Genomic DNA, 13,953 nt, shown 5'->3' on the forward strand with positions numbered 1-13,953 from the left:
CCACCGTATTGCTTCCAGTTTGGCTAGCCCAATCTATGTGCATATTAAAATCACCCATTATAACTGCTGCACCTTTATTGCATGCACTCCTAATTTCCTGTTTGATGCCCTCCCCAACATCACTATTACTGTTTGGTCTCGTTGCACCTCCCCTTTTCCTAATCTGTCACCATTCAGATAATATTCTGCCTTCCTGTTTTTGCCACCAAAGTGGATAACCTCACATTTACCGACATTATACTGCATCTGCCATCCATTTGCTCACTCACCTAACCTGTCCAAGTCATCCTGTAGCCTCTTAGCATCCTCCTCACAGCTCACACTGCCACCCAGCTTAGTGTCATCTGCAAAGTTGGAGATATTTCATTCAATTCCTTTGTCTAAATCATTAATGTATATTGTAAATAGTTGCACACAGTTCTAGCATAACTTTCCCTGCTCTTGTATTCTATCCACAGCTTTAACACACAAGTGAGCAAACGTGTAACCACGTAACAGGACCCGCAGGATTAATCAATACCTCGTCGTAAAATCTGCAACTTCACTCAACATTTCAGGAGAACTAAACTGGGCCAGTCAATGAAATTATTCGGGGTTATGAGGAATGCATGCAAATGGTATGATGAATGAAGGCTTGTGTGGGGGCTGCATCACATCAGCTAGTTTCCCATGGAACTGGCCGTTGCTAATTGGACACAGTGGCCTAGACCATTTCACAAGCTTAAGCAGCAGCTCAATATTTTCCAACAAATTTTTCAACTGACTAAAATATCGGCTGATCAACTCATCAGTTAGAGAATCTTAGAAATTTATGGCACAGAGGGCCATTTAGGATGGTGGAGGAGGAGAAATTTCTTCACTCAGAGGATGGTGAAACTTTGAAATTCTCCAGCCCAGAGGGCTGTGGAGACTCAGTCGGTGAGTATATTCAGACAGAGGTCGTTAAATTTGGGGGAACGAAGGGAATTAAGGGATATGGGGATAGTGCAGGAAGGTGGAGTTGAGGTAGAAGATCAGTCATGATCTTACTGAATCGCGGAGCAGGCTCGAGGGGCCGAATGGCCTACTCCAGCTCCTATCTCTTATGTTCTTATGTAGAAGGAGGCCATTCGGCCCATCGTGTCCACGCTGGCCGACAAAGAGCTATCCAGTCTAATCCCACTTTCCCGCTCTTGGTCCGTAGTCCTGTAGGTTACAGCACTTCAAGTGCACATCCAAGTACTTTTTAAAATGTGATTAGGGTTTATGCCCCTACCACCCTTTCAGGCAGTGAGTTCCAGACCCTCACCACCCTCTGGGTGAAAAAGTTCTCTTCAACTCCCCTCTGAACCTTCTACCAATTACTTTAAATCTATGCCCCCTGGTTATTGACCTTTGTGCTTGGGGAAAGAGGTCCTTCTTATCCACTCTATCTGGGCCCCTCATAATTTTATACACCTCAATTAAATCTCCTCTCAGCCTCCTCTGTTCCAAAAAAAAACAACCACAGCCTATCCAATCTTTTCTCATAGCTAAAGTTGTCCTGTCCTGGTAGTGGCGAGAGGCAAATTCCATGTATGCCAATTAGGGGGTGAGTCTGATCAACAATTGAGACATCTTTCCAACACCTTCAAGCATAAAAGCTTTGCTAAAGGTTGAGGTTTTACCGGGAGCTCACCGAATAAGCAGCGCACCTAATGAGGATGGTGACATCAAGGCTGCTTGTGCAATTAAACAGCCTAATTCAGAAGCTCAAGAGGGTTGTGCTTCTCACTGTCCTTGCATCTCTACAATAGAAACATAGAAATTTACAGCGTGCAAGGAGGCCATTTCGGCCCATCGTGTCCGCACCGGCCGACAAAGAGCCGCACGGCCCTCGGTCAGCAGCTCTGAAGGTTACATATAAAACTATGTAAAAATGAACAATGGCGGAAAGGTAAAGAGCACCCAGCCCAACCAGTCCGCCCCACACAACTGCGACACCCCTTACACTGAAACATTCGACACTCCACCCCAACCTTTTTTTAAAAACACTCCATCAGACTGGACATCCCAGAAACTCTGGATTGCAGAAACACCGTGCAATGGTCTTCCACCACTAGGTGCCACTAATGTACCATGTCATGAAGGTAGCGCTAGTGACACCTAATGGTGAAAATAGCACTGAACTTGAACTGCAATATCACAGTCAACAGGCAAACCCATTAACTCCCGATTTCCTACCCTCTCCCAAGCCAGGAAGAGAGAGATTTCGATAAGCATTTTTGCCATTATTGTCATCACCACTGGCGCTTCATATGAAAGTTATTTACTTCAAAATCAGATAAAGGGCCCGTTACAAAGCATTTACAGCACAGAAACTGGCCATTGGGCCCAACAGGCCTGTGCCGTTGTTATTCTCCATATGAGTCTCCTCCTACTCATTGGCATCTCACCCTATCGACATATCCTTCTATTCCTTTCTCCCTCATGTATTTATCAAGGCTCACCTTGAATGTGTCTATGCTATTCGCCTCAACCACTCCCTGTGGTAGCGAGTTCCACATTCTCACTACTCTCTGGATAAAGCGGTTTCTCCTGAATTCCCTTTTGAATTTATCAGGGATTTTCTTATATTTATGAAAGAAAAAGACTTGCATTTCTATAGCTTCTTTTATGATCACTGGATGTCTCAAAGCACTTTAAGCCAATTAAGTACTTTTAGAAGTGTAGCCACTGCCGTAACGTAGGAAACGCGGCAGCCAATTTGCGCACAGCAAGCTCTCAAACAGCAATGTGATCATGACCAGATAATCTGTTTTTGTTATGTTGATTGAGGGATAAATATTGGCCAGGACACCGGGAATAACTCCCCTGCTCCTCTTCAAAAAAGTGCCGTGGGATCTTCTACGTCCACCTGAGGGGGCCTCAGTTAATGTCTCTTCCGAACGACGGCATCTCCGACAGTGCGGCACTCCCTCAGCAGTGCACTGGAGTATCAGCCTAGAATTTTGTGTTTAAGTCTCCAGTGTGGGACTTGAACCCACAACCTTCTGCCTCAGAGGCAAGAGTGCTACCACTGAGCCACGGCTGACACTCCGAGTTCTAGTCTCGCCCGCAAGCAGAAACATCTTCTCCACATCTACCCTATCAAACTGTTTCATTGTGTTGCTAGGATACAAAAAAAAATTATTAAAAATTAATGCAGCTTAAACAAGTTACCTTTTCTATTATCGTTACAAATGCTCAACAACCCTGAACCTTTAATCCATTGTCCATAAACACAATTCTTTCATGCAATAAATATTCCTTAACTTAACTTATTTGACACAAAATTGCAATCATGAAATTCTTGCTTTTTGAACTCAAACCAACAAAAGCAAAAACTTGTATTTATATAGCACCTTTAACATAGTAAAACATGCCAAGGCGCTTCACAGGGGCATAATGAAACTAAATTTGGCACTCAGGCTCATACGGAGAAATTAGGGCAGGTTGGTCAAAGAGGAAGGTTTTAAGGAGCATCTTAAAGGAGGAGAGGTAGAGAGGCAGAGGGGTTTAGGCAGGGAGTTCCAGAGCTTGGGGCCCAGGCAACAGAAGGCACAGCCACCAATGGTTGAGCGATTATAATCAGGGATGCTCAATTGGGAGGAATTAGCGGAGTGCAGACATCTCCGGGGGGGGGGGGGGTGGGTAGTGGCTGGAGGGGGTTACAGAGTTAGGGAGGGGCAAGGTCAGCAGGTAAGGAGGTCACGCAAACTTCGGCAAAAGCTGACCAATTAGTTTCAAGAAAATCCGAAGCAAGTCCTAAGAAAGTTTACAGCTCGAAACAGATTAGGCAAACAAACAGATTTTCCCAATCCTGATCACGGTGTGGTGGCCCCTTGCTGGAAAACACACAACAACTTGTATTTATATGGCGCCTTTAACATAGTAAAACGTCCCAAGGGCACTTCACAGGAGCGTTATAAAACAAAACAAATAAACTGACAGCGAGCCACATAAGGAGAAATTAGGGCAGGTGACCAAAAGCTTGGTCAAAGAGGTAGGTTTTAAGGAGCGTCTTAAAGGAGAGAGAGGTAGAGAGGCGGAGAGGATGCGAATTATAAAGAAGCACGAGTAAACATCGAGCAAGGAAAAGATCGAGCTTGACTGTGATGCCCCAACAGTCAAAGAGTAGCTGGCAGTCGAGGCTCACACATCAAGAATGGTCATTTGAGCCAGGTACTGAAGGGCTGTGCCACCCGTCAAATTTGCATGGTGAGCGTGTTGCGTTGGGAGGGTGAAATGATCAGCTGTAAACTGGTCATTGCTTCTCTGTCCAAGGCTTGCTATTTTTTTCTTACCGTCAATCTAGGAAGAGTCATATATACAAAGATAGAGGACACGGCACTGCAGAAACCAGCAATGGATTGAAAATATATACAGTTAACGGTGCACAGAGCAAGGGCCTGATCAAAACCATATGTGCGTGAAAAAATATTTTTTCTATTTTGCTTACTGCGAAAGAGTTCATTAAAACCAGCTTATCAGTTTTATCTACTCTGGTGTGATTAATTAACCTTTGGCTAAGTGAAGGAACCACTGAATTGAGTTCCGGATGTTATTAATTTGGTATTTCTGCGGTGAAGATTTCTTGGGTGTTCCCATTCTGCTTCCATTCGTCACCACTCAGTAATCCTGCTCAGTAAATCTCCATCTCTGGGCCTGCTGTCTTTGTCAGTAAACATAACTGGTGGACTTACACAAATCAGTTTGTTTGCTAGAAAACTCTTGCACTCAAAATGAATGAGAGATAGAGGCTTAAGAGTTAGCCCATCTCAAATAATATAGTAAATCTGACTGACATCACAATGCCCTCCACTGTTGGTGGAGCCCCAGTGTTGAGAACTTATGTCCATGTTAGATAAATTCTGAAATGGTGTAAAGTGGAGCTTACGGTAATACCAGGAAAGACCAGCCCAAGACATGCAGGTGGAGATAGACAGATTTTTGAATGGTAAGGAAGTCAAGGGTTAATGGGAACGGGCAGGGAAGTGGAGTTGAGGCCAAGATCAGATCAGCCATGATCTTATTGAATGGCGGAGCAGGCTCGAGGGGCCGAATGGCCGACTCCTGCTCCTATTTCTTATGTTCTTATATTAAAAGCATCCGGCCCCATTGAGGTGTTGTGCTTTCTGGAGTGTCTCTTTAAAATTTGTTCCAGGATGTGTTGCCCATCGCCGGTTGGCTCAAGGTAGTGGTGGACCTTCTCCTCGAATTGCTGCAGTTCTTGCGGTGACAGTGCTCCTACAATGCAGGTCCAAGTCAGGCTGGCGTGTGCCTTGGATGTGCCTTGCTGCTCGTGTCCTTGGGGACAGAGCTTCAAAGGTTGTGACGTGTTGTTGAAGCAGGTTTCGTGAGTTCATAGAATCATGGAAGTTTACAGCATGGAAGGAGGCCATTTCGGCCCATCATGTGCGTGCCGGCCAACAAAGAGCTACCCTGCCTAATCCACTAGGTCCTTAGCCCTGTAGGTTCCAGCACTGCAAGCGCACATCCAAGAATTTTAAAAAATGTGGTGAGGGTTTCTGTCTCTACCACCCTTTCAGGCAGTGACTTCTAGACCCCCACCACCCTCTAGGTGAAGAAATTTCCCCTCTAAACCTTCTACCAATTACTTTAAATCTATGCCCCTGACTGTTGACCCCTCTGCTAAAGGAAACAGGAATTTCCTATCCACTCTATCGAGGCCCCTCATAATTTTATACACCTCAATTAAACCTCCCTTCAGCCTCCTCTGTCCCAAAACGTCTCCCTGACAACAGAGGCAGCTCGAGCCTGGAGCAGCTGGAGGGGGTTTGAAACGCACCCGTCTCCCTGACAACGGAGGTAGCTTGAGCCTGGAGCAGCTGGAGGGGGTTTGAAACATAAACTATTACAGGTCTCGCTGACAACGGAGGCAGCTCGAGCCTGTAGCAGCTGAAGGGGGTTGAAACATAAGCTATTACAGGTCCGGTCAAGAAGACAAAATGCTAAATAAAAAGTTATAAAATTATGACATCACAAGGATGGAGGACAGGGAATCCATGATTCTTCCAGATTAATTGAATCACTGGACAGGGAATGAATTTTAAAGACAGCAAATATCTGATTTAATCTGATTCAATTGCTGATTTTCTAATTTTAAACTTAATTTATAATTATGGTACATATTATTTAATTTTGTTTAATTATAATTAATCTTTATTATACTGATTTTACTATTGTATACTCCTTATTGTATTATTTACAATGTAATTTGAATTCCTTTTTTTTTATAAAGTTTTTTCGCCTTTGTCTATCTGCGTGCTGCCACTTCGGACCCGAACCTTTAACCTCTTTTTACACTTCCTTCTCACGCTTTGTCTCTCTTTCCCTCAATGGTCAATATCCAACGGGTTGTAAAATTGTTGTGATGCGCCTTGGGACGTTTTACTCTGTTAAAGGCGCTATATAAATAAAAGTTATTATTATTAATAATAAAGAAAGCAGCCCCAGCCTATCCAATCTTTCCTCATAGCTACAATTCTCCTGTCCAGTTGCTGAACTGCATCCTGTAGATAGTACATACTGCAGCCAGAGAGTGTGGAGAAATGGATATTGCGTACAGTCGTGGGGAGTGGGGCGGGGGGTGATCGAGTGAACCGCTGAGTTCTGGATGGTGTCGGGTTTCTTGAGCATTGTGTCAGCTGCATCCATCCAGATCAATAGCGAGTATTCCACGGCAAACCAGACATGAGTCTTGTAGATGATGGAGAGGCATGGAAGTGAGCCACTCATCGTAGAGTACCCAGCCTCTAGCCCTGCTCTTGTAGCAACTTTATTGATATGGCTGATTCAGTTCAGCTTCTCGTCAATAGTCAACCAAAGCTGCTCGACCTCCAAACTATCACATCTATCCGGACAATTCCATCTACCAACTGAAGAGCACGAAGAGAACAGGAAAAATAAAATGTACCAATTTTACAAAAAGACGATTGGAAGAATTTTATTTAAGATCAATATGTGGAATAGACTCCCAGAAAACACAACAATTGTGTCAAGCAACTCCTTTAAAAGAGTAAAACAGACAAGATTGAAGATTAGTGGGAGGGTTACAGAGGATCAAATGCTTGAGGAAAATGTGCTGCAGGGACAATGGAAGTCATCTGTGAAATAGGAATATAAGAATTAGGAGCAGGAGTAGGCCATTCGGCCCCTCGAGCCTGCTCCACCATTCAATAAGATCATGACTGATCTTCTACCTCAACTCCACTTTCACTGAGGCATATGAAAGCATGGGCCTTACGCTTAACATCTGTAAGACAAAGGTCCTTCACCAGCCTGTCATCGCCGTACATCACTGTCCTCCAATCATCAAGATCCATGGCATGGCCCTGGACAAAGTAGACCATTTCCCATATCTTGGGGGCCTCTTATCAACAAAGGGAGACATTGATGCGGAGATTCAGCATCGCCTTCAGTGCACCAGCGCAGCCTTCGGCCGCCTGCGGAAAAGAGTGTTTGAAGACCAAGCCCTCAAATCTACCATCAAACTCATGGTCTACAGGGCTATAGTAATACCCGCCCTCCTGTATGGGTCTGAGGTACGGATGATGTACAGAAGGCACCTCATGTCACTGAAGATATCACCAACGACGTCTCTGCAAGATCCTGCAAATCCCCTGGGAGGACAGGCGCACCAACATCAGTGTCCTCGACCAGGCTAACGTCCCCAGTATTGAAGCACTGACCACACTCGATCAGCTTCGCTGGGCAGGCCACATAGTACGCATGCCAGATACGAGACTCCCTAAGCAAATGCTTTATGCGGAGCTCCTTCACGGTAAACGAGCCAAAGGAGGACCGTGGAAACATTATAGGGACACCCTCAAAGCCTCCCTGGTAAAGTGCGACATCACCACTGACACCTGGGAGACCCTGGCCACAGACCGCCTGAGGTGGAGAAAGTGCATCCGGGAGGGCATTGAGCTCTTCGAGGCTCGACGCAAGGAGCATGAAGAGGTCAGGCGCAGGCAGCGGAAGGAGCGCGCGGCAAACCAGCCCTACCCACCCCTTCCCTCGACGAATGTCTGTCCCACATGTAACAGGGTCTGTGGCTCTCGTATCGGACTGTTCAGCCATCAAAGAACTCACTTTGGGAGTGGAAGCAAGTCCTCCTCGATTCCGAGGGACTGCCTATGATGATGATGACTTTCCTGCGCTATCCCCATATCCCTCAATTCCTTCAATACTGAAAAATCTATCAATCTATGTCTTGAATATACTTAACGACTGAGCATCCACAGCCCTCTGGGGCAGAGAATTCCAAAGATTCACCACCCTCTGAGTGAAGAAATTTCTCCTCCTCTCAGTCCTAACTGGCCGACCCCTATTCTGAAACTGTGCCCCGTAGTTCTAGACTCCCCAGCCTAGAATACAGTCGGTCTGCTTGAATAATGCAGGTTGCAAGGTTCGGTGAGTGTACATTTATGTTTACAGCTTGGAGATCAAGGTAGAAGACTTATATGTCACCATCACATCTCCAGGAAACATTGGAGTGCTTCCAAGTACCCCAGGCTTCAGCCTTTTGCATGCTTCCCTTGTGACTAGTCATCTCACCCTTCAGGTAAACAGTGTCTGGTTCAGAGTCCATGACAAGGCAGGTTGTACATGGTCTGTGGATAGAAAGGGCTCGATGGGTTGGATGATCTTCTCTGATCCAATATTTTATGTTCCTCCCCTCACTCTGCTGTGGGTTCAGGTCCCACACCAGAAACTTGAGCACATAAATCCAGGTTGACACTCCAGGGCAGTGCTGAGGGAGTGCTTCACTGTCAGAGGTGCCGTCTTTCGGATGAGACGTTAAACCAAGGCCCCGTCTGCCCTCAGGTGGACGTAAAAAAAATCCCGCGGCACTATTTCGAAGAAAAACAAGGGAAGTTATCCCCGGTGTCCTGGCCAAGATTTATCCCTCCTCAATCAACATAACAAAAACGGTTTATCTGGTCATTATCACATTGCTGTTTGTGGGAGCTTGCTGTGCGCAAATGGGCTGCCGACATTAAAACAGTGACTACACTCTAAAAAGTACTTCATTGGCTGTAAAGCACTTCGAGGCATCCGGTGGTGGTGAAAGGTGCTATATAAATGTAAGTCTTTGTTTCGTTTTCCACTCCAACCCCGCTTCTATTTTTCTTCCCCCCCCCCCCCCCCAGGAAGAATCCAGACCTTCCATGCACTGCGCCCATCACTGCGTATCCCGGAAAGTCTTCAGACCAGGCTCGTTCATCGAAAGGTGAGAGCCAGCCATGTCGCCAGTCCGCGGCACCGTGCTCCTCAGCACTCGTCTTGCAACAGGCCTCCTTTCAAGAGATTGCACGCAAATCCTCTCATAATGCTGAGCGTGGCTTTCGGCCAACCGGTTTGATTCTCCCCTTCCAAAATATTTTACACAAATTAACTTCATTATTGCGCTTGGAAAAAAAAAGATTTTTTTTTTTATATGAAACAAAATTTTTCTTTTTTTTTTTGGACGGATTCATCCTGCAGCTGCACTGCTGATTGAATAGTACAGCTGCCCATTATCTTCCACCCTTTGAAAGACTAACGTCATTTGGTAACTGCCAAATGTAGTGCACCATCGTGAAATAATGTGTCTCCATCACCAATGGAGATGTTTCTGAAGCAGAGAGTGGTGCTTTCCCCCACTGCCAACTCGATATTCAATATTGATTCACCTTCCTGCAAAATGCGCTCGCAAAAGTATTATTCTCTTTTACCCAGGAAGAAGAGCATTTAAATAGAAAATTGAGCTCCACAAATATTAATACACTGCAGGCTCTGCACAGCTTGTTGCTTTCCAAGAACAGCCCTTTTCGCTTAAGAAATCCCCATGGTTCAACTTCAAAGATCACACACACTGGTGCAAGCAAGTGCACGGCATCGCGATGAGCTTAAAGGGGCCGTGGTATTGGGAGATTCGTTTCGGGTTGAATGCCCACCTCCCATTAAAAAAAAAACTAGGGGCTTATTTGGGAGTGGGCGGAAAAGAGGAAGGAAAGTCAGTTATTTAGATTTATATAGAGGACTTTCACGACCACCAGACGTCCCAAAGCGCTTTACAGCCAATGAAGCACTTTTTATTTTTGAAGTGTAGTCACTGTTGTAATGAGTGAAACGCGGTAACCAATTTGCACACAGCAAGCTCCCACAAACGGCAATGTGATAATAGCCAGTTAATCGGTTTTTATGTTGATTTGAGGGATAAATATTGGCCCCAGGACACCGGAGATAACTCCCCTGCTCTCCTTTGAAATAGTGCCATGGGATCTTTTAACGTCCACCTGAGAGAGCAGACGGGGCCTCGGTTTATGGTCTCATCCGAAAGACGGCACCTCCGACAGTGCGGCACTCCCTCAGCACTGCACTGGAGTGTCAGCTTAGATTTTTTTGTGCTCAAGTCTCTGGAGTGGGATTTGAACCCACAACCTTCTGACTCAGACGAGGGTGCTGCCCACTGAGCCACAAGAAGAACATACAAGAGGGAAGAAGGGAGACAGGGCGTGGGATGGATACTCTTTCACCGAAAACGTCAATTTGGGAGATTTTTTTTTTTTTTTTTTTAAAGCGAAAGGGTAAGGTGGGGGGGGCCGGGGGAACGAGAAGATTCTTGTACATAAATAGTTAATGTGGGAGAAAGGAAGGAAGACACACAAACCATTAGCCAAATGATTTAGGCGTAATTAGTTAAAAAATCTTTGTTGTGGTTAAAAGCTATATGACGGCCTACCAGCCCTGTGGCCAGCCAGCAGTGACTCAGATAATCTCAGCAGTTTTTAAAGCTTGAAGTCTGGTCCTAACCTGGGGGGAAAAAAATTTCTCCCTCCCCTCCCTCGCTAACATACTTGGCAAATTTATTGCAAACCTGTCACTACCCTAGAATGAAAAAGCAGATTATGTACACAATATTATTTGCATTTTAATGACACCGTTTTTATATAATCTTCCTCCACACAATACAGCAGCAGATGGCACACCCGACATGAAGATTAGCGTTTATAGCGACACCAGCCCCCTCGCCTCCCCCCCACTCCAAACGATGCTTTCTGGCCTCAACATGGCCCATAATGTGAGTGGGCAATCAGGCTACTGGCTTTCCAAGCATGTTGCCTTTTAGGATATTCTGTACTCAAAATGCAATTGTCCGATGATCATCTGTTGAGGGCTTGACAGGGTAGATAAAGGAAAGGTGTTTCCCCCTGGCTGGGGAGTCTAGAACCAGGGGCCACAGTCTCAGGATAAGAGGTCAGCCATTTGGGACTGAGATGAGGAGAAACTTCTTCACTCAGAGAGTGGTGAATCTTTGGAATTCCCTACCCCAGAGGACTGAGGAGGCTGAGTCTTTTGAGTATATTCAAGACAGAGATCGATAGATTTTTGAATATTAAGGGAATCAAGGGATATGGGGATCGGGCGGGAAAGTGGAGTTGAGGTAGCAGATCAGCCATGACCTTATTGAATGGGGCAGCAGGCTCGAGGGGCCAAATGGCCTACGCCTGCTCCTAATTCTTATGTCAGTTGACAATGTTCGCTGTGGAACCGACTGGCCGACATTATGGGCTGGTCTGACTGACATCAGCTTTATCTCTGCAGTGACTCAACAAGAACAGCAGAGTAGACGCAGTGGTTTCTTCTCAGGCGACTGACTGTATTTTATGTCAGCTCCATTTGGTCATAATCCAAAATCAGCCAATTAGGGATGGGGAAGTGCGTTTCCGCCCCCCCCAGGCACCCCCCACCCCCCCCCCAGCCCCCAGACCGCTATCCCAGGCTTAAAACTTTTCAAGCTGCTGAGATTATCGGAGTCATTCTGTCTCGGTCACAGCACTGGTAAGCCTTCCAATAGGTTTGAACCACAACAAAGATTTTGCTAATTAAGCCTTCATTAAACTCTCGCCCCATTTGCTTGGGAGCCACTGGGACTCGGTTGCAGACGAGTTCACAGGGCCTCTGTATCCCAGTAGTACACTGTGCCCTCCGGGAATCCGGAATCTAAACATAGAAATCATTATTGCCCTCTGATGGCACGGCCAACATTGGAAACTCCCGAAGCAGAGAAGGAACAGATCACAGATCCATCCCGCCATGCTCAGACACACTATGCTGCAGCAACTGAATGTCACCGAGGAGAAAGGCTTATTTACTGCACATTAATAATAAGTTGATGACATTCGCATAGTCCACCATTGTGGGAGCACCATCAACACAAGGTTGAAGAAGACGGCCCACTCAGCCGTCTTCGGACAACTAGGGATCAGCAGTGAGCCAGGTCAGCGTTCCCATCGGGCCAAGAGCACGGGTTCCAATCGCAGCACACTCCGATCAGATCACACAAGTCTCAGAATCCCTTGAATTCCAACTATTGTTACTTGGAATTCCTCCAAAGGACACATGGGAGCCAGGAAATTACCAACAGTTGGCTTACGGATATTGTGAGAGGATTAACCCACGATTCACCCAATGCTGTCAGAGTCATAACCTTACTGGCTCCGCACAGCAGATAATGGTTGGTATTGTATGCACTGGAGACGCAGGTACAAGAGTTCTGCAGAGTTTGCCATCTGAAGTCAAATCGACAATACATGAAAAAGGAGCTGAATCATAGTGGGTGGAACTCACCAAAGAATCCTGGCATTCTAACTTCAGCCTCATTCGACGTGTTATTAGAGATTTTATTAGTGTTTAGCAAAATCTGTAGGACTTCATGAAATGCAGGTATTAAATACTGGGGTCTAAATCTTAAAGGGCCTTGGAAAGAAAGACAGACTTACATTTATATATAGCTCCTTTCATGACCACCGGATATCTCAAAGCGCTTTACAGCCAATGAAGTACATTTGGAGCGTAGTCATTGTTGTAATGTAGGAAACGCGGCAGCCAATTTGCGCACAGCAAGCTCCCACAAACAGCAATGTGATAGTGACCAGATAATCTGCTTTTGTGACATTGATTGAGTGATAAATATTGGCCAGGACACCGGGGATAACTCCCCTGCTCTTTCACAAAATAGTGCCATTTAGTGATCTGTTACGTCCATCTGAGAGCAGACGGGGCCTCAGTTTAACGTCTCATCCATAAGACGGTACCCTCCGACAGTGCGGCACTCCCTCAGCACTGCACTGGGAGTGTCAGCCTAGATTTATGTGCTCAAGTCTCTGGAGTGGGACTCGGACCCATAAACCTTCTGATTCAGAGGCAAGGGTGCTACTCACTGGACCACAGCTGACACACTTTGCCCTCATCTTTGGACATCTTTCTGGGAAGCTCAGTTCCTGGAATCGCCAGTTTGGAAAAACCATTATGTTAGCCACAAGGAAGCAGCCTTCACAGCAGCAGGCTTAATATCTGATGACAGATAATCTTTATATCTCTTGAAACGTTAGCCTATCTTTTGCTTATCAGATGATGAACCTTTTGTTATTTCCAGATCGATTTTCAGCCTCTGAAGTTCTTCAAAAACAAATCTTTATAGCTACTGTAGTTTGAACTTCCACAAAAGAAAAACTAAAATGTTTTAAATGGGAACGATCAGGGCAGGTGCGAGAAGTGACAGGGCCCGTTGTATCCTGCAGCCTTTGCAGACTTGTACCATCCTCCCAGAGCTGTCAATCCAGGAGGGAATGTCACTTCACTTCAGAACTGTTCAATGCATCAATTGATTTGCGAAGTGGGAAAGCCAAACAGGGCACCTGGCGTGCAAGAAGACTGTATGAAACCCTTGCTGGTGCCTCCGCACAAGTTGTTCAACACAAAACAAACATTAAAAGAAAGCTTGATCAAATTAGTACTGAAGGAGAGGCTGAGCACCATTCCTTCGTTAGGACACGTCAATAGCGCTCCATAAAGTGTTTGTAGATGCCCTGTTCTAATTTTGCTTTTCTCCTCCCAGAGGCATTATTCCGTGCCGGGGACCATTCCACCCGGCACCTCATA

General features: G+C 45.7%; 1 protein-coding gene across 8 annotated transcripts in view; it reads right to left on the reverse strand.

Annotated features, from left to right (window-relative positions):
- The window catches only part of zmiz1a (zinc finger, MIZ-type containing 1a), a 457,231-nt gene that overhangs the window by 390,255 nt on the left and 53,023 nt on the right, over positions 1–13,953 (reverse strand). The window lies entirely within an intron of this gene.

The sequence above is a fragment of the Pristiophorus japonicus genome, chromosome 22, assembly GCF_044704955.1.
Source record: "Pristiophorus japonicus isolate sPriJap1 chromosome 22, sPriJap1.hap1, whole genome shotgun sequence".
Taxonomy (NCBI): Eukaryota; Metazoa; Chordata; class Chondrichthyes; family Pristiophoridae; genus Pristiophorus; species Pristiophorus japonicus.